This window comes from Orcinus orca, chromosome 18 (assembly GCF_937001465.1).
Source record: "Orcinus orca chromosome 18, mOrcOrc1.1, whole genome shotgun sequence".
Lineage (NCBI taxonomy): Eukaryota > Metazoa > Chordata > Mammalia > Artiodactyla > Delphinidae > Orcinus > Orcinus orca.
This window is the reverse complement of record NC_064576.1, coordinates 73,823,980-73,842,790: the sequence shown is the minus strand read 5'-3', so window position 1 is coordinate 73,842,790 and position 18,811 is coordinate 73,823,980. Positions and strand designations below refer to the sequence as shown.

The 18,811-nt window shown below is 38.5% G+C and overlaps 1 long non-coding RNA gene across 1 annotated transcript; it reads right to left on the bottom strand.

Moving 5' to 3' along the window:
- Nucleotides 1-1,000: 1,000 nt before the first annotated feature.
- LOC117197434 (uncharacterized) lies at nt 1,001-18,774 on the bottom strand. The gene is made up of 5 exons (XR_004478064.2): nt 18,353-18,774; nt 7,144-7,192; nt 2,585-2,701; nt 2,420-2,466; nt 1,001-1,916 (listed from the first exon to the last, which is right to left on the bottom strand). It is a non-coding gene; the product is annotated as an uncharacterized LOC117197434 (long non-coding RNA).
- Between the last annotated feature and the right edge of the window lie 37 nt (nt 18,775-18,811).

Sequence of the window (18,811 nt, the reverse complement as noted above, 5' to 3'; positions counted from 1 at the left end):
CCCTCGGAAGGATATTTCTGCAGGGAACACATAGTTCCATTCAGTTGGAAGTTGAAAGAGAGTCTGACCCTCAGCTATTTGGGGCTCCTCATGCATGATAACTTTTAAGATCTACTCTCTTAGCAACTTTCAAATATACATACAGTGTTATTAACTATAGTCACTGTGATGTACAGTACATCCCAGGATTGATTGATTGATTGTGGCCGCACCATGCAGCATGCAGGATCTTAGTTCCCCAAACAGCAATCGAACCCATGCCCCCTGCAGTGGAAGCGTGGAGACTTAACCACTGGACCTCCAGGGAAGTTCCAGGATTTATCTATTTTAGACCTGGAAGTTTGCACCTTTTGACCACCTTCACCTATTTCACCCACCCCACACTCATTTTCAGGTTAAAGTGGGAACAGAATCTTAAAGACCTGTCCCCAACCTCCTGATCCAAGATGTAGCAGAATAGCATGCAGGATGGAAGGCAATTCCGACTCCCCAGAGCTTCTCAAACTTTAATACTGTTACATGTCATCTGGTGACTTTGTTAAACTGCAGAGTGATTCAGCAGGTCTGGGTGGGGTTAAAGATTCTGAATGATAACAACGGTCCAGGTGACATCCTTGGGTCTCACTTTGAAGTCATACAAGGCTGTAGCTCTGTGGTTCACAACCTGTTACAGTTTAGGCTCATCTGGGGGTTTTTAAGAAATACTAATGTCTAATCCCTTCTCCTAGAGATTCTGATTCAATTCACCTGGGGCTTGGGTATCATTTTTTTTTTTTTTTTCTTTTTTTTTTTTTTTTTAAAGTCTGCCATATGATGCTAATAGCTCCTTAGAGGAATGTTTTTAGGACCAAGTGACACAGTTGATTATTTCCAATTCATTAATGATGCATTTTGAAACAACCTTTCATTCAATCATCCATTCATTTATTCAACCTCCAACTCTATGATTGAATGTTCCATTTTAGAGAAATTATGTCTATGACTTCATTTTTCAAATAATTTTTAGCATTTTCTAGAAACACCTACATTCTTTATGCTGGATTTTCATTGGGTTACTACATAATGACATTAAACTCTGAATAGCATCCTTCCCACAAATTTCATCCTAAGCTGCTCCTTTTGGAACTAGACAATAGCAAAGGAGAACAAAATTGAAAAGCTTAGACAACGAAGAAAAAAAAATCTATCTTCAGTTTATATTTTATTAGAGGTGACTTGCGAATCTGATGATAGGTTAAAATTATCCAGAATAAAAAAAGAGTGAGTAGTTCTACAAAAATCTTCTTTGTTAATTTTTAAGCACTTCCCTAAAGAGTTATGCATATAACTAAAATTCTAGGTGACTTCACCCAGAGAGGTAGACTTTGCATCTATTCGATGCATGCAGGAAAGAAGGTAGAAATACCGTTTCAGTCTTGCTATGAATGTCCTTACGGATGGCTCCTTGTGTGCATGTGCAGAAGTGGTTGTAGGGTACATACTAGTAGAACTGCTGAGTTATAGGGAATGTGAACATTCAACTAGCAAGGTATTCTCAAATTGTGTCCAAGCGGTTGTGTATATTATCATCCCACCAGCAGTGTGTAAGAGTTTCTACTGATCTTTGAGACTTGTGATTATAAGACTTAGTTTTAGCCAATCCAGTGGGGTTTATGTGGTATGTCATTACAGTCTCTTTTTGCATTTCCTTAATTACTAACAAGGGGAGCAACTTTTTGTATGTTTACTCACCATTTGTGTTTCTGCTTCCTGTGAAATGTGTTTTCATGCGTTTGGACCGTATTCCCATTGGTTGTTTGTCTTTTTCTGTTCGTTTTATACGATTAATCTGAATACTACTTTCTTCTTCAGCTCTATGTGTCTGCAAATACATTCTCCCAGTCTGTAGATTGTTTCTGCACTTTCTTGTTGGCCTGCTGATGAACAGAAGTTCTTAATTTTAACACAGATTAACATAGTCAATCTTTCCAATTAGAGCTTCCTGTGTCTTGTTGAAGTACTTCTTTCTTACACAGAGGTTAAGAAAAGATAGTCTCCTGTTTCTAAATGCTTCAAGGTCTTACCTTTCACATTTAAGTGTTGAATCCTTCTGGAATTACATTTCGTAAGCCCACTCTTATGGGCTGATTCACATGTAGAAATGATGCCCACAAATTCCCCCCAGAAGAAATTGCCTGGTGTCTGCTCTGTGGCTTATGAAATCCTCCCCTTACACACATGAGTCTGTCACCTCCTTGCAGGCCGGGATCAGGAAAAACCTGGGGAGCCTTACAGTCATAATTACTTCAGCCCAACCTGGTAGAGTGAATTAGTTCCTTAGTTCCCAATCCTAATTGATCTGATAATGGCAGTAAACGTAAAAGGAAATTATAACGCTAAATACCGAGCAACGCCACCCCCGCCCCCCACCAAAGTGTACTTTTAAGCCTCCGTACCCTGCATTTTGATAACCATTAAAAGGACTTTCTGTAAAAAGAAGAACACTAGTTACTCCTATGTAAGTAAATTAGCCAAATAACACAAAATGACCAATTAAAGATACGGAATTTAAAAGCAACAGCCAACTCTGCAGTCAAATCCATACCTCAGCGGCAGGAACTTGACCAAGGAGGGCCGCCAGAGGCCAGCACTGCTGACACGTTGCTCTGTTTCCAACACGATGGAGCACTTCAGACGGCAGTCAGGAGAAAAGTCAAGCACTCTGCACTCCGAGATAAACCAAACATTACAGGGTCATCCTAACTGGTTCAGATCTTCCTCCCAGAAACGAAAATATTGAAAATCCTATAAACCTGGATTTCCAAACAAAAACAGTTTAAAGCCTGATTTTGTTATGTTGATGACTGAGAATATATTTGGTCTTTATAATCTCATGAGGGAGTTGTCTATAGCCACCACTAACAGACTAATGTAAACTTGGGAACCTTGATAACTCTGTGGTTTATTTGGTTACATACCTGTCCAGTTCTCTGTTCGAGGAGTGAATCCCTCAGAAGTTTGACTTCCTTGTTCTCTTTGCAAGCACTTCCCTTTTAAGAACCTTCTGACTCTGAGGCCCCCTTTGCCTTGTTCAGTTGGATTCTTCGTTTGCATTTTGGTCCCCTTTCTCATTTGGTAGTCCAAGCTTTCAACAGGATAAGGTTTCTTTGTTCATGGCTCACCCACACATCTCTCCTTTTGACTAGGAGCGTTTTCACTGACGGTTTACACAGATCCTCCTGGATATTGTTCAGAAACAGGCTCTTGGTTTCGTCTGGAAGCAGCAATTCATGGGCATGTCTTCCCGGAAACATACAAGAGGAAACCTAACCACACTTGTAATGGTACCTCTTGGGTTTGTTCCGGGTCCATCCTAAGCAAAACCTACCACTTGGAATTAATGACTTATTTTAGCATTTCTATCCTAAGGCTTCCTTATCAGGGAGAAAAAACAAAACAAAACAAAACCGCTCAGTATTCCCAACCTTATAAACCCCTTGCCATAACAGAAGAGTTTGGGCACACGTAAGCCAACAGTTTTCTCCCATTTGCTTTTCATTTTAGGAAGAGTTTACATGTTTTCTCGGGATGGCTGTGGCCAAACGGCAGTATTTGTAGCTCACTTGGGAGGGATCTTCATGGGTTCCACATTCTCACCCTGTCCTGGGATCCTAGGACAGAAGGTTAATGCCAAGGCCCTGAGGTAAACACAGTTTTGAATGCGTATAGATGGAAACCATCAGAAGCATCCCAAAAGGAAATGGCTTTCGGGTCAAAACCAGGAAAACGCTCGCCTTCTGAAATTTTAAGGTTCATGGGTCCTGGGTTGGGATCACGGCAACTTTTTATCCTCTTCTGAGGCTCCCAACCCAGAATTCAAGCTCTAAAGACACGGAGAATGTCCCTTGACAACAGGCGGACTCCACGCAGACGCCACCCCATGTCAACCCTCCTCCCCGTTTCCATCCAACGTGGCAGCCAGAGCTGAAGCGGAGCCCAGGACACAAGCAGCAGAGAGGAAGGAACGTCTCAGCACTCTCCGTCGGACTCAGCAGGACACACCACAGGTCGCAGAGAGTCCGAGCGAGCCGGCGGTGGCCGGATCCAGACGGAATTTCAGCATCGTGCGGTGCGCGCTCAGCGCAGGCACAGCGCTCTGATCTCAGCCGCCAGCCTCCGGGGCTGCGCTGATCTGGGTGCTCTGTGTCTGAGGCATATCGAGACACCGTGGACAACTGAAAAGCCCATCCTGATTCTCCCTTACCAAACGCCCGAGGCAGGTGAGGCGTGAGTTATGTTTGCAGGATGTCAAACAGGGGTCTTCAAAAGAGTCCAGGTAAAAGGACGGATTGATTCTTTTCTGGATCTTCTCCCAGGTCACATAAAAGTTCACCATCCCAGGGCCCGTGTCCAGTGCTGAACTTTGGAATCTGTGAAGACCTTCACCAAGTATCCCAGTGCCAGGTTTTCCTGGATTTACTTATTCCAGGAAAACTGAAAACCTTCTAGGCAGATGAAAAGCCTTTTGTCAGTCTGCATGCCCGAAGAGTGAAGGCACCTGAGGCAGAATTTGCTTCCATACCTCAAAGGTGACCCCACACAGGGGGCCAGTCAGTGCCTTCCAACTCAGAGGACTCCCAGCCAAACCTGAAGGGATCTGGACTGGATGTCACTCTTTTATTGGAACCAGTAGTATCACACCCACCTCACCCACTCTCTCCTTTGGGCAGAAATCAGTGAAAACAGCAGAGTAGAGAACCTTGAAACTTCATCCCTCAACAACAGCAATGAAGAAGCTGGGAAAAATTACCACAATGAACTTCTTCAGCACTCTAGAATCTAATTCTTAAAACTTACAACAACAAGGGGAAAGCTTAACGAAGAAAAAAGCTGAATTTTGGTAAGAGAGCTCTGTGGCATTTTAACGTGCCTTGTCACCACCCTGACTCCCCAACACAGCTACACACTTGAGGACAGAAGCCCACTTCCTGGTGCAGGTTACTGGTACCAGAGAAACCAATACTGACCTTACTCTCAAAGAATTGTAGTTCTGCATTTTGACCTGTGTGGTAGCTCCCTGAAAGATCTGTTTAAGGGCTTGCCCGGAGCTTCCCCAGGGTTAAGGCAGCTTCCTGGGTGACATTTGCCAAAAACATTTAAAGACAAATGTATTAGCTGCTGCCACGTGCAACAAAGGATAACAATTAGGTCAAGCAATAGAAAAACCAACAATCCTGGGAAAAAAGAGGCTTGAGAAGGGCACACTTCAGGGAATCAAGGCTTTGAAAAGTTTCCATGTATTCCAGGGCTCTGGAAGGCCACATGGAGGCCTGGTCTCGACACGTGCTCAGAACAGACCTGAGAAGGCTCAAAGCTCTCAGCTCCGGCTGAGCTACAGGCTCCTTGTGAGCAGGAAGTACATGGCCCGGGTGGCCACTGAAGGAGCACCCGACACAGAGCCCATCTGAAAAGACCGAAAAGAGCCTTTAGTGCCTTGTTTTTGGTTTTTCTGGTTCCAGGCATTTAAGGAAATCTCTGCCAAACCACTATCTGACCCCTAGTGGGAAAGGGCTTCAGTGGCCACACGTTACAGAGAATATGCTTTAAAAATTAGTTCAGAAAAGTCATTTAAAAAACAAGCAATATGTATATATAGAATGGATAAACAACAAGGTCCTAGTGTACAGCACAGAGAACTGTATTCAATATCCTGTGATAAACCATCATGGAAAGGAATATGAAAAAGAATGTGTATATATATATATATATATGTGTGTGTGTGTATAACTGAATCACTTCGCTGTACAGCAGAAATTAACATAACATTGTAAATCCACTATACTTCAACAAAAAATACTGATAAAAAGAAAAATAAAATTAAAAACAAGCAACAACAAATCATGGGGAGGGGGGGAAAAGCAATTTCCAGAGTTGCCACATTACAATATTAAAAAAGTCAAATTTTCAACAAAAAATTACAAGGTGTGCAAAAAAAGAAGAAAGTATGGCCCATTTACAGGAAAAAGAAAAATTAACCGTCCTTGAGGAAGCCTAGCCATTGGACTCTGGTCACTGGACACTGAGTCAGAAAAAGCTTTAAATCAGCTATCTTAAATATGTTCAAAAGGCTAAAGAAAACCATTGAAAAACAACTAAGGGAAACTAGGAGGATGATGTCTCACCAAATTGAGAATATCAATAAAGAGACAGAAATCACAAAAAAAGGAATCAATTTAAAATTCTGGAGTTGAAAAGTACAATCACTAAAATGAAAAACCAGCCTTCAGCAGTGAGAGGAAAGAATCTGTGAATATAAGATTATCCAGTTTCAGGAGGAGAAGGAAAAAAAATGGAAAAAATAAACAGAGCCTAACAGGTCTGTGGGACATGATCCAAAACACCAACTTACACTTAACAGAAGCCCCAGAGAAAAGGGCAGAAAGAATGTTTGAAGAAATAATGGCCAAGACAGCCCAAATTTGGCGAAAGACATGAATCTACACACCCAAGCTCAGTGAACTCCAAGTAATATAAACTCAAAGAGATTCACACTAAAACACGTATAATCAACCTGGCAAAAGCCTAAGACAAAGAGAGAACCTTGAAAGCAGCAAGAGAAAGACAACTCATCCTGTACAAATGATTCCCAGTAAAACGAACAACTGATTTCTCATGAGAAACGATGGAGGCCAGAGGCAGTGGATTACATTTAAAATGCAGGCAGACCTCGTTTTATTGCTCTTCACTTTATTGTGCTTGGCAGATACTGCATTTTTTTTACAAATTGAAAGTTCATGGCAACCTCCTGTTGAGCAAGTCTATTGGCGCCATTCTCCAACAGCATTTGCTCATTTCATGTCTCTGTGTCACATTTTGGTAATTCTCACAATATTTCAAGCTTTTTCATTATTAATATATTTGTTATGGTTATCTGTGATCAGGGATCTTTGATGTTACTATTGCAAAAAGATTATGACTCGCTGAAGCCTCAGATCATGGTTAGCATTTTTTAGCAATAAGGTTTTTTTTTAATTAAGGCATATACATTGTTTTTTTAGACATAATGCTATTGTATACTTAATTGACGACAGTATAGTATAAACATAAGTTTATACGCACTGGGAAAACAAAAAATTCCTATAACTCACTTTATTGTGATATTACCTTTATTGCAGTGGTCTGGAACTGAACCCGCAATATCTCTGAGATATGCCTGCATGGAAAGAGAAAAACTATCAACCAAGAATTCTATATCTGGCAAAACCATTCTTCAAAAATGAAGTAGAAATTAAGACACTCCCAGAAAAACAAAAACTGAGGGAATTTGTCAGTAATAGAGCAGCCCTAAAAGAAATGCTAAAGTGAATCCTTCAGGCTGAAGTGAAAGGACAATATATGGTAACTTGAAGCCTTACAAAGAAATAAAGAAGAGCAGTAAAGGCAACTACATAGAAAAATACAAAAGCCAGCATTATTGTATTTTTGGTTTGTAACTCCTTGTTTTTTTCTACATTATTTAAAAGACAAATGCATAAACAACAACTAAATATCTATGTAAATTAGCACACAATGTAGAATGATGTAATTTGTGACAATAACAACATAAAATGGGGTACATAACAACATATATGGAATTACATAGGAGCAAACTTTTGGACACAATTGAAAGTAACTTGGTGTAAATGCAAACTAGATTGTTATAAATAACAATGTTAATTGTAATACACAGGAGAAGCACTAGGAAAATAACTAAAAAAAATGAGTAAAAGAAATAAGAAGAGAATCAAAACAGTATAATAAAAAAAATTAAACACAAAAGGAGGTGGGAATGAAGCATTGAGGAACAAAAATTATATAAGATGTATAGAAAGCAAATGGCAAAATGACCAAAGTCCTTCCTTAATTACATTAAATGAAAATGTATTAAACTCTCTGATGAGAAGGTAGAGATTGCCATAATAGATTTAAAAACATGATCCAACTATAAACTGTCTACAAGAGACTCACTTTAGATCCAAAGGCATAAATGGGTTGAAAGTGAAAAGATGGGAGAAAATTCCATGTAAATAGTAAACAAAGGACAGCTGGGTAGCTATACTAATATAAGACAAAGTAGACTTTTAGAAAATAAATTGCTACAAGAGACAAAGAAACATACTCTATATTGATAAAAGGGTCGATCCATCAAGAAGCTATAACAATTATATCTAATAAATGAGTTCCCAGTAAAAGAACTCCAAATATAAAACCTAATAAAAGACCTAATAAAATAGCTCCAAAGTATATGAAGCACCTAATAAAAGAACTCCAAAATACATGAAGCTAAAACGGACGAAATTAAATGGAGAAATAAACAGTGCTACAATAATAGCTGGAGATTTCAATTTTGAGGAACTGCCAAACTGTTTTCCAAAGTGCATTCACTATTTTAGATTATCATCAGCAATGTATTTCTCCACACTTTTCCACATCCTTGTCAACACTTGTTAATATCTGACTTTTTAATTATAACCACTACAGTAGGTATAAAGCAGTATCACATTGTGGTTTTTATTTGCACTTCCTTAGTTACTATTAATATTAAGCTTCTTTTTATGTGCTTATTGGCCATTTGTATATCTTCTTTTTAGAAATGTCTATTCAAACCCTTTGCCCATTTGAAATAAATTGGGTCGTTTTATTATTGAGTTGTTACAGTTTTATATTCTAGATATGAGTCCCTTATTGAATATATGAGTTGCAAATATTTCTCCCATTCTCAGGTTTTTTCACATTCTGGAAAGTGTTTTTTGAAATGCAAATTTTTAATTTTGAAAAGTCTAATTCATTATATTTTGTTTTACCTCTGTGCTTTTGGTGTTGTATCTAGGAAATCATTGCCAAAACCAGGGTCACGAAGACCTTGTTTTGTTCTAAAGTTTACAGTTTTAGCTCTTACATTTAGGTCTGTGATCCATTGTGAGTTAACTTTTGCATATGGTATGAGGTTGAGATATAAATTCATTTTTTTGCATATGTGGATGTTCAACTATCCCAGAACCATTTTTGAAGACTCCTTCTTCTCCATTGTGTTTTCTTGGTAGTTTTGCCAAAAATCAATTGACCATAAATGTAAGGGTTTATTTGGGGCTTCTTAATTCTATTCTATTCATCTATAGTTTATCCTTTTGCCAGTATCACACTGTCTTGATTACTGTAGCTTTGTTTTAAATTTTGAAATGGGGAAGTGTAGGTCCTCAGACTTTATTCTTCTTTTTCAAGATCATTGTGCCTATTCTGAGTCCTTTGCATTTCCATGAGAATTTTAGCTTGTCAATTTCTATCCTCCAATAAAAGGCCAGCAAATATTTTTATAGGGTTTGCACTGAATACGTAAACCAAATATATTTTGCCTTTTAAACAATATTAAGTCTTTCTTAATCTAAGAACACAGGATGTTTTTCCATATATTTAGGTCTTCTTTAATTACTTTCAACAATACTTTGTAATTTTAAATTTTTTAGTCTTGCACTTAAGTAGATTTATTCCAAAATATGTTAACTAGACATCGTGGTGATCATTTTGCAATATATACAAATATCAAATCATTACGTTATACACCTGAAACTAATATAATGTTATATGGCAATTATACCTCAATTGAAAAAAATTTGTACCTTAAATTTTCCTGAAGTACTGCTCTCATTGCATCCCATAAATTTTGGTATATTTCATTTTCATTCATCTCAAAGTATTTTCTTTTTTAAAAAAACATATTTATTTATTTATTTGGCTGCACCGGGTCTTAGTTGCAGCATGTGGGATCTTTGTTGCAGCATGTGGGATCTTTAGTTGCAGCATGCGGGATCTAGTTCCCTGACCAGGGATCGAACCCCAGCCCTCTGCACTGGGAGCGTGGAGTCTTAACCACTGGACCACCAGAGAAGTCCCTCAAAGTATTTTCTAATTTCTATTATGATTTCTTCTTTGATCCATTAGTAACTTACAGTGTATCACTTAATTTCCACACATTTGTGATTTCCAAATTTTTCCCTTATGTTTCCATTGTGGTTTGAGAACATACTTTATATGATTTCAATTATTTTGAATTTTTTGAGAGTTGTTTTATGGCCTACTATATGTTCTATCCTGGAGAATGTTCCATGTGCACTTGAGATGTCTATTCGGCTATTGCTGTTTGAATATTCTACAGATGTCAGTCAGGTCTAGCTGGCTGATATAGTCTTGCTAATTTTCTGTCTGATTGTGCTATCCATTATTGAGATGGGGTATTGAAGTCTCTACCTTTTAGTTTTGAATTTTATATTTCTACCTTCAGTTACCTTCTGTTTAATCTTAACACTAACCTCAGGGTAATCTTTTATAAAAGTTAGATGTCACTCCTCTTCAAAATTCTCTAATGCCTTCCCACCTACCTCACTCAGAGTTCAAACCAAAGTACATACAACACCTAGAGGTCCCCCACTACCTCTCACCACATTCCATGCCATCTCCCCTCCTCTTTGGTCCAGCCCATTGCCAACACCCCACCTCCAGCATTGCTTAAGCATGTCGGACACTGACATCCACAGATACTTTGTCCACAGGATCTTTGCACTTGCTGCTCTCTTTGCTTGAAATGCTCTTCTCTCAGGCATCTGCATGGCTTCCTTCGTCACTTTCTTCAGCTCTTTGCTCCTTCTCAGTGAGGTCTTCTCTGATCACCCTATTTTAAATAGTGATGTCTCATCATTCCCCTTTCCTGCTTTTTTTTTCCTCCATAGCACTTGTCTACATCTGTCATAGTGTGTATATCATAACATAATCATGTAAATGGTATATTATTTATGATCTGTCTTTCACCACTAGAATGTAAACTTCAAGAGCACAGGGATTTTTGTCTGTTTTATTCCTCTGTGTCTCCAGCGTTAGATCAGTGCCTGTCACATAATAGGTGCTCAGTGAATGCATGCTCCATGAATGAATGAATGCCCTGAGTACTACTGAGGAAACCAGTCAGCTGGGCAGCAGACTAAGTTGGATTCATTATCAATCTCAAGTGGACCCTAAACCCCAATTCATTCTGTTACTATAAGACTCTGCAACTGTGAACGAGTTTTCTTAAAACTCCATTAATACTATTAAAATCCAACGGGGCCATCATGTTGCTTCCATCCATTTCCATCTTTTCCATCTCTATTTCCAAATATTTTTTGAGCATTTACTACTTGCTAAGCACTGGATACGAAGTAGTATGCCTATAGTGACTAAGTCCTTACCTTTATGACGCTTACATTTAAATTTTCTGAAATCCATTGTGCCAAAGAAATCAGACCACTAACCCCAGAAATTCCTTATCCAGTTTATCCTCCAGTTTCAAATATCTTCTCCTAGATCAACTAAAATTAAATAGAATTCTAGCAAATGATTTAAATTGAACCTTACCAATTTCATGCATGTAAATCAGCTTTCAAATACTACAGAAACCAACTTTTAAGTATCACAGATTCGTGAAAACTAGTTTGAAGAAAATAATTGGCAATGGAATTGTATTTACAAAATGTGAAAGCTTTGCGAAAATTAGCAGCATTAAAACAATGTCTGACGAAGATTATTCACGTAACACTTTTTGCTTCAGCTACAAGTCCCGGTGCTAAAACTTTTCAAAAGCATCTTGTATCAGTTACTTTGCAGAAGCATATTGATGTCATTGTGGTTCATTATAATGGTTAAAGTTATTATCGTTTTTCCAAAAAAAGTCTATTTCAAAAATTCCTGGCATCTATGAAACTGTAGCCAGAGTAATTTTTCTAATGGCTAAAAAGGTTTTAGTCTTTTGTCAGCAAGTACTGTAGTCAAAATATTTCAACCACAGATTCTTCTTCATTCCATCAGAGTACAGCCAAGTACCTGAATGACAGCAGAAGGTAGAGACAGGACACTGTGCTAGTCAGCAGAAAATTCTGAATCTAATCAGAGGACAGAGGCCTAATTGCTCACCTATTCCATTTGACAGCCAGAAAGACTATTTTGAGAAAACGTCTGTGGATTTCTTTTTAAAGTGTCTCCAAGAGAAATTTTAACAAGCATAATCAAGTGTGAGTTCCATACCTATCTGATTTTCCCACAAATCTGACCTAATAAGCAGTTTCACTGGAAATATAAGGACGTGAGAGAATAACAGTGAAGCAAAATTAGTCTAATTACAGGATAAATTAAAAATCCAAGAACTTGAACTTCCATGGTGGCGCAGTGGTTAAGAATTCACCTGCCAATGCAGGGGACATGGGTTTGATCTCTGGTCCGGGGAGATCCCACATGCCGCGGAGCAACTAAGCCCATGAACCACAACTACTGAGCCTGCGCTCTAGAGCCCACGAGCCACAACCACTGAGCCCATGCACCACAACTACTGAAGCCTGCGCACCTAAAGCCCATGTTCCGCAACAAGAGAAGCCACTGCAATGAGAAGCCCACGCACCGCAATGAAAAGTAGCCCCTGCTCGCCACAACTTGAGAAGGCCCACATGGAGCAACAAAGACCCAACGCAGCCAAAAATAAATAAATAAATAAATTTACTTTTTTAAAAATCCAAGAACTTCAGTTCAAGACAATTCAGCAGTTGCCATTGCAATTTGGTAGGAATTGCATTGAATCTACAGATTGCTTTGAATAGTATGGACATTTTATCAGTATTTATTTCATTCCAATCCATGAGCACAGAATATCTTTCCACTTATTTGTGTCTTCAATTTCTTTCCTTAATGTCTTATAGTTTTCAGTACACAGGTTTTCACTTCCTTGTTTAAATTTATTCCTAAGTATCTTATTCTTTTTGATGCAATTATAAATGGGATTGTTTCCTTAATTTCTCTTTCTGATAGTTGTTAGTGTATAGAAATGTAACGGATTTTTATATACTGATTTTGTACCCTGCAACTTTACTGAATTCATTTAATAGTTCTAACAGTTTTTCTGATGGATCTTTAGGGTTTTTTTGTCCACACACACACACACACACACACAGAGGCACACACAGACACACATATATATAAATATACATATGTAGTGCAGCATTACTCAGCCATAAAAAAGAAAGAGATCTTGCCACTTGTGACAACGTGGATGCACCTTAAGGGCATTAAGCTAAGTGAAACAAGTCAGACAGAGAAAGACAGACACTGTCTGATCTCCTCTTATACATGGAATCTAAAAAAACCAAAGACCAAGGTCTTAGATATAGAGAACAGACTGGTGGTTGCCGAAGCGGGGGGAGGGGTGAAGGGGGGGAGAAATGGGTGAAGGGAGTCAAAGTGGAAAATTTTTTAAATAAATAAATAATAAGTAAAACAAATTTAAGGATAACTTAATCCACTGTGCTGAGTCATTTACACTTCGCTCATCAAAACGTATTTTGTTGTAAAATAGCTAGCTAGTGGGAAGCAGCCGCATAGCACAGGGAGATCAGCTCCGTGCTTTGTGTCTACCTAGAGGGGTGGGATAGGGAGGGTGGGAGGGAGACGCAAGAGGGAGGGGATATGGGGATATATGTATATGTATAGCTGATTCACTTTGGTATACAGCAGAAAGTAACACACCACTGTAAAGCAATTATACTCTAATAAAGATGTTAAAAAAAATAAAATGTATTTTGTAAGACTGTCTATTACCCAAGAAATCTTTTGAGCCTTTTTAAGACAAGTCTTTTGTCTTTGAACCAGTGAGTTCTAATTTTCCATATGAATGACGCTTGGACCTTGAAAGATAGATGATCAGTTGATTTTCAACTTAGATTCTTGAAATTTTAAGTGAAATGAAAACTTGATATTCTGTTTATTGATGGGGCACTGAATAAGGTCATTAAAAAAACAAATTTCTCAACTCAGGTCCAGATAGCCATATTATCAATCAAACAGGGTTAACAAAAGACGTGAAATTTGTCTGTCACACATTTCCAAGTTGTGCCTTACTGTCTAAACATAACTAGGTCTCCATAAATCACTGCAATGTCTTTCCCTACTCTCACTTCAATACTTTTTCTGTCTGAATACTCCTGATATTTGATTAGGTTCTTCCTCATGTTGCTCTGGCCTTAAAGTCTAGGGCAGTTGAAGATATTTTAGAAGCTGGAGCAAGAAACAGGATTTGAGAACAGAAAAATCTGGATGCAGATAATGAGGATCTGAGTTATGGGGTTGAGATTCAGTTTGAATGTCTAATCACATGGTCACAAGCTTGTTTATGCCTGTTTTCATGTAGAGAATCAAGTTCTGGAAGGGTACAGTCTTTGTCTTACTTGATTTAAAAAGAAGTTTCTCTTCACTTTTTTCTGCTTCTCAAGATCTCAAATGAAAATTTTCATTGAAAAAAGATTATTTTGTGTAATTATTCTTCACCATATGTTTTTCAATTATTCATAATATTTCTGCCTCATTACTTTGGCTATCATTACAGTGACATTTTCCTGGAGACAAAATTCTCATTATATACTTTCTGGGTTTTTTTTTTTCTACAACAATTTAATTTCTGAACTCACCCAAACTTCAGCTATTTTTGCTTAGGATTGAGTCTACATGCCAAGGGTCTAATGTATTTTTTTTCTTTTTTTAACATCTTTATTGGAGTATAATTGCTTTACAATGGTGTGTTACTTTCTGCTTTATAACAAAGTGAATCAGCTATACATATACATACATCCCCATATCCCCTCCCTCTTGCGTCTCCCTCCCACCCTCTCTATCCCACCCCTCTAGGTAGACACAAAGCACCAAGCTGATCTCCCTGTGCTATGTGGCTGCTTCCCATTAGCTATCTATCTTACATTTGGTAGTGTATATATGTCCATGCCTCTCTCTCACTTCGTCCCAGCTTACCCTTCCTACTCCCCGTGTCCTCAAATACATTCTCTACGTCTGTGTCTTTATTCCGGTCCTGCCCCTAGGTTCTTCATAACCATTTTTTTTTTAGATTCCGTATATATGTGTTAGCATACGGTATTTGTTTTTCTCTTTCTGATTTACTTCACTCTGTATGACAGACTCTAGGTCCATCCACCTCACTACAAATAACTCAATTTCGTTTCTTTTTATGGCTGAGTAATATTCCATTGTACATATGTGCCACATCTTCTCATCCATTCATCTGTCGATGGACACTTAGGTTGCTTCCATGTCCTGGCTATTGTAAATAGAGCTGCAATGAACACTGTGGTACATGACTCTTTTTGAATTATGGTTTTATCAGGGTACAGGCCCAGGAGTGGGATTGCTGGGTCGTATGGTAGTTCTACTTTTAGCTTTTTAAGGAACCTCCATACTGTTCTCCATAGTGGTTGTATCAATTTACATTCCCACCAACAATGCAAGAGGGTTCCCTTTTCTCCACACCCTCTCCAGCATTTATTGTTTGTAGATTTTTTGATGATGGCCATTCTGACTGGTGTGAGGTGATACCTCATTGTAGTTTTGATTTGCATTTCTCTAATGATTAGTGATGTTGAGCATCCTTTCATGTGTTTGTTGGCAATCTGTATATCTTCTTTGGAGAAATGTCTATTTAGGTCTTCTGCCCATTTTTGGATTGGGTTGTTTGTTTTTTTGATATTGAGCTGCATAAGCTGCTTGTAAATTTTGGAGATTAATCCTTTGCCAGTTGCTTCATTTGCAAATATTTTCTCCCATTCTGAGGGTTGTGTTTTTGTCTTGTTTTCACTATATATTTTCTACACTAGAAAATCCTAACTGGTTCTTATTTGAAATTGTCCTTCTGCCAATACACCAAGACAAAGGGCAAATCCGATGGAGTTGACTGATACTCAGAGTTTCCAACTAGAGCCTCACACATAAGAGGACAGATCCATGTTTCCTCCTAGCTTAGAAAATTTGCCCCGCTGGAGTTAAAACGCCAATGTCTCCTGAAAACCAAAATAAAACAAAACGTATACTTTGTTAATCTGCTTCTACAGAGAAAAATACAAAAGTGGAAATAGAGATGTGGACTTACTTATATGACCGAAAGTTATGGGTTTCTCTTAGTAGTTTACTCAAGCCTGGTGCAAAATCATAAATCGGCTTCATTTTAATGTCACATTCCTGTTCATTTGTTGACCTTATTTTCTAAGGCTATTGGATGGCTTTCGTTTCTCTGAGTTTTTAAAGTTGTTATCCATCTGTACGCCTTTACATATGCAAAAATACTTTCTGCCTAAAATACCCTTACTACTTGTTCTCTGGTCAAAGTGTGACTCCTTCATCAAGTTCAACCTCCTCTGTGAAGCTTCGTTGTTCATCCAGGGATTCTTCTCTCCCATGCCCTCCTCTAATCTAGGCGCAGTGGGTCATCCACAGAACACCCACACTGCTCAACTCCATGTCGTCTGCTTTTCCACTTACAGTAGTCTAGCATCTTCCTCTTCCACCAAGCTCTCTGTGGAGTCCTTGAGGGCCAGGATCATGTTTTATTCATTTTTATAGTCTCATTATGCACTTCAGTACCTTATTTAATCTAGATGCTTATAAATATTGAATGAATTTTCCTACTTTCTACATTTAATGTACTTCACATTTCTTTAAGTTTCAATCCTTTTCTTATTCTTTTTTACATTAATGATCTCAAACTGGAGGTAAATTGACCTTTAGACACTTAGGAAACCACTTTGGTTTTCAGATCTGTATGATAGAACTAATGACACAAACCTACTTTAAAAGCCTGTAATAAAAATAAATGCCTTACTCTCTTCAGAGGCAAATGGTAAATAAATAAAAATAGAGGTTCACTTTGGAAAACCATTTGGCAATTTTCTATGAAGTTAGAAATACCTTATGATCAAGCAATGCTCTAGGTATCACCCAGAAGAACTGAAAACATATTCACAAAAATATTTATGGCAGCTTTTTTCATAGTAGCATAAAACTGAGAGGAAAAAACCAAATTTCCATCAAGACGAGAATGTATAAATAAATGGTGGTAAATTCATATAGTAGAATACTACTTATCAATAAAAAATAAAATAAACTACTGGTACAAGCAACAACATGATTGAATCTTAAAAACACTAAGCTGAAAAAAAAAGAGCCAGACAAAAAGTGCACATACTGTACAGTACCATTTATATGAAATTTAAGAATAGGCGAAACTAATCTATGGTTATAGAAATCAGAGTGTTGGATTGTTCTAGTTGGGGAGGGGATCAGCTGGAACAAAGCACAGGGAATTGTTAATGGGAATGGCAATATTCTGGATCTTGATTGGGGATATTGGTTCCAAGGCTACATATTTACATTAGTCAAAAATCATCCAGATGGGATGTCCCTGGTGGCACAGTGGTTAAGAATCCTCCTGCCAATGCAGGGGATACTGGTTCGAGCCTGGTCCAGGAAGATCCCACATGCCACGGAGCAACTAAGCCTGTGCGCCATGACTACTGAGCCTGCACTCTAGAGCCCATGAGCCACAACTACTGAGCCCGTGTGCTGCAACTACTGAAGCCCGCATGCCTACAGCCTGTGCTCTGCAACAAGAGAAGCTGCCGCAATGAAAAGCCCGAGCACCACAACGAAGAGTAGTCCCCACTCGCCGTAACTACAGAAAACCCGGGTGCAGCAATGAAGACTCAACACAGCCAAAAATAAATTAATTAATTTTAAAAAATGTACAATATTGTGTCACTAATTGAAACTGTAGCATACTAATGTTAAGATGTTCACAAAAGGGTAAACTGGGTGCCAAGTATACGGGAATTCTCTGTACCATTTTTCTAAAAAATTTTTTTGCTAAATCTAAAACTACCCTTTAAAAACTATTAATATTGATTAAAAATAAATTGTTTAGAAAATATTTATTAAAAAGTATAGTGATGAATAAACAATCACTTCCCATGTATTCAATAACCAGCTTAAAATTAGTCAAAATAGTTAAAGCCTCCTGTATACCCCTTTCTTTACAGTCCCCTTCCTACCAGACAAGACCACTTTTCTAAATTTGATTTTCATCCCCTTGTATTTCTTGACTTTCACTACATATGCATATATGCCTAAGCAATATATAGTATTGTTTTGCATGTTTCAAAATTGTACGTGTATAAATTGTCCTATTATGTATGTTCCACATGTCCCTCTTTTTGCTTCATCACATTTGCGGGCTCAGTCTTGACTTACTGGCATATAATATTCCACCGTATGAATACCCCATAACGGGTTTATGCTCTTATCGGTGGACGTTTCCAACTTTTTGCTTCTATTCCTAGTGCTGTTGTGGATATCCTTGTCTACATAGCAAAGTTCCCATAAGATAAGCAGTTAGGAGCGGAATGCTGGAATTTGGTATTTGCATATTTTCGGTTTCACTAGATTTTGCCAAATTGCTTCGCAAAGTGGTTGTAACAGGGGTACGTACCTACCAGCAGATGCGTAGTGTTTCGACGCATTGAGGGGAAAAACGTTTGAAAGACATATAAACCGTACAACATGCTTTCTTCACCATAATTTTGCTTTTGTGTCCACGTAACCATCCCCACAAACTGCAGTTCGGAGCACAGAAAAGAACTCAGACAACATAACACCAGACGTCTCAGACGCCCGAGGACGCAAGCACACGCCCATTTCGCGCGTGGTGTCTGACGCAAGGGATGACGTCATCACGGTCGTCATCACGCTCGCGACGTCTGCGCCTGTTTGACGCCCTTGAAGGCCCCTTTCCGGGCTGTCTGGCAAGATCCAAGTGTCAGCTTGTGTCGGTCGGTTACCTCTTTTTCGCAAGAAAGGAAAATATCCTCACAGGTTCTTCTGGTTCTCAGAGACGACACCCTTACCCAGGAAAGAGTGGCTGTAGGCCGGCGTTTTCTCAGGCAGCGCC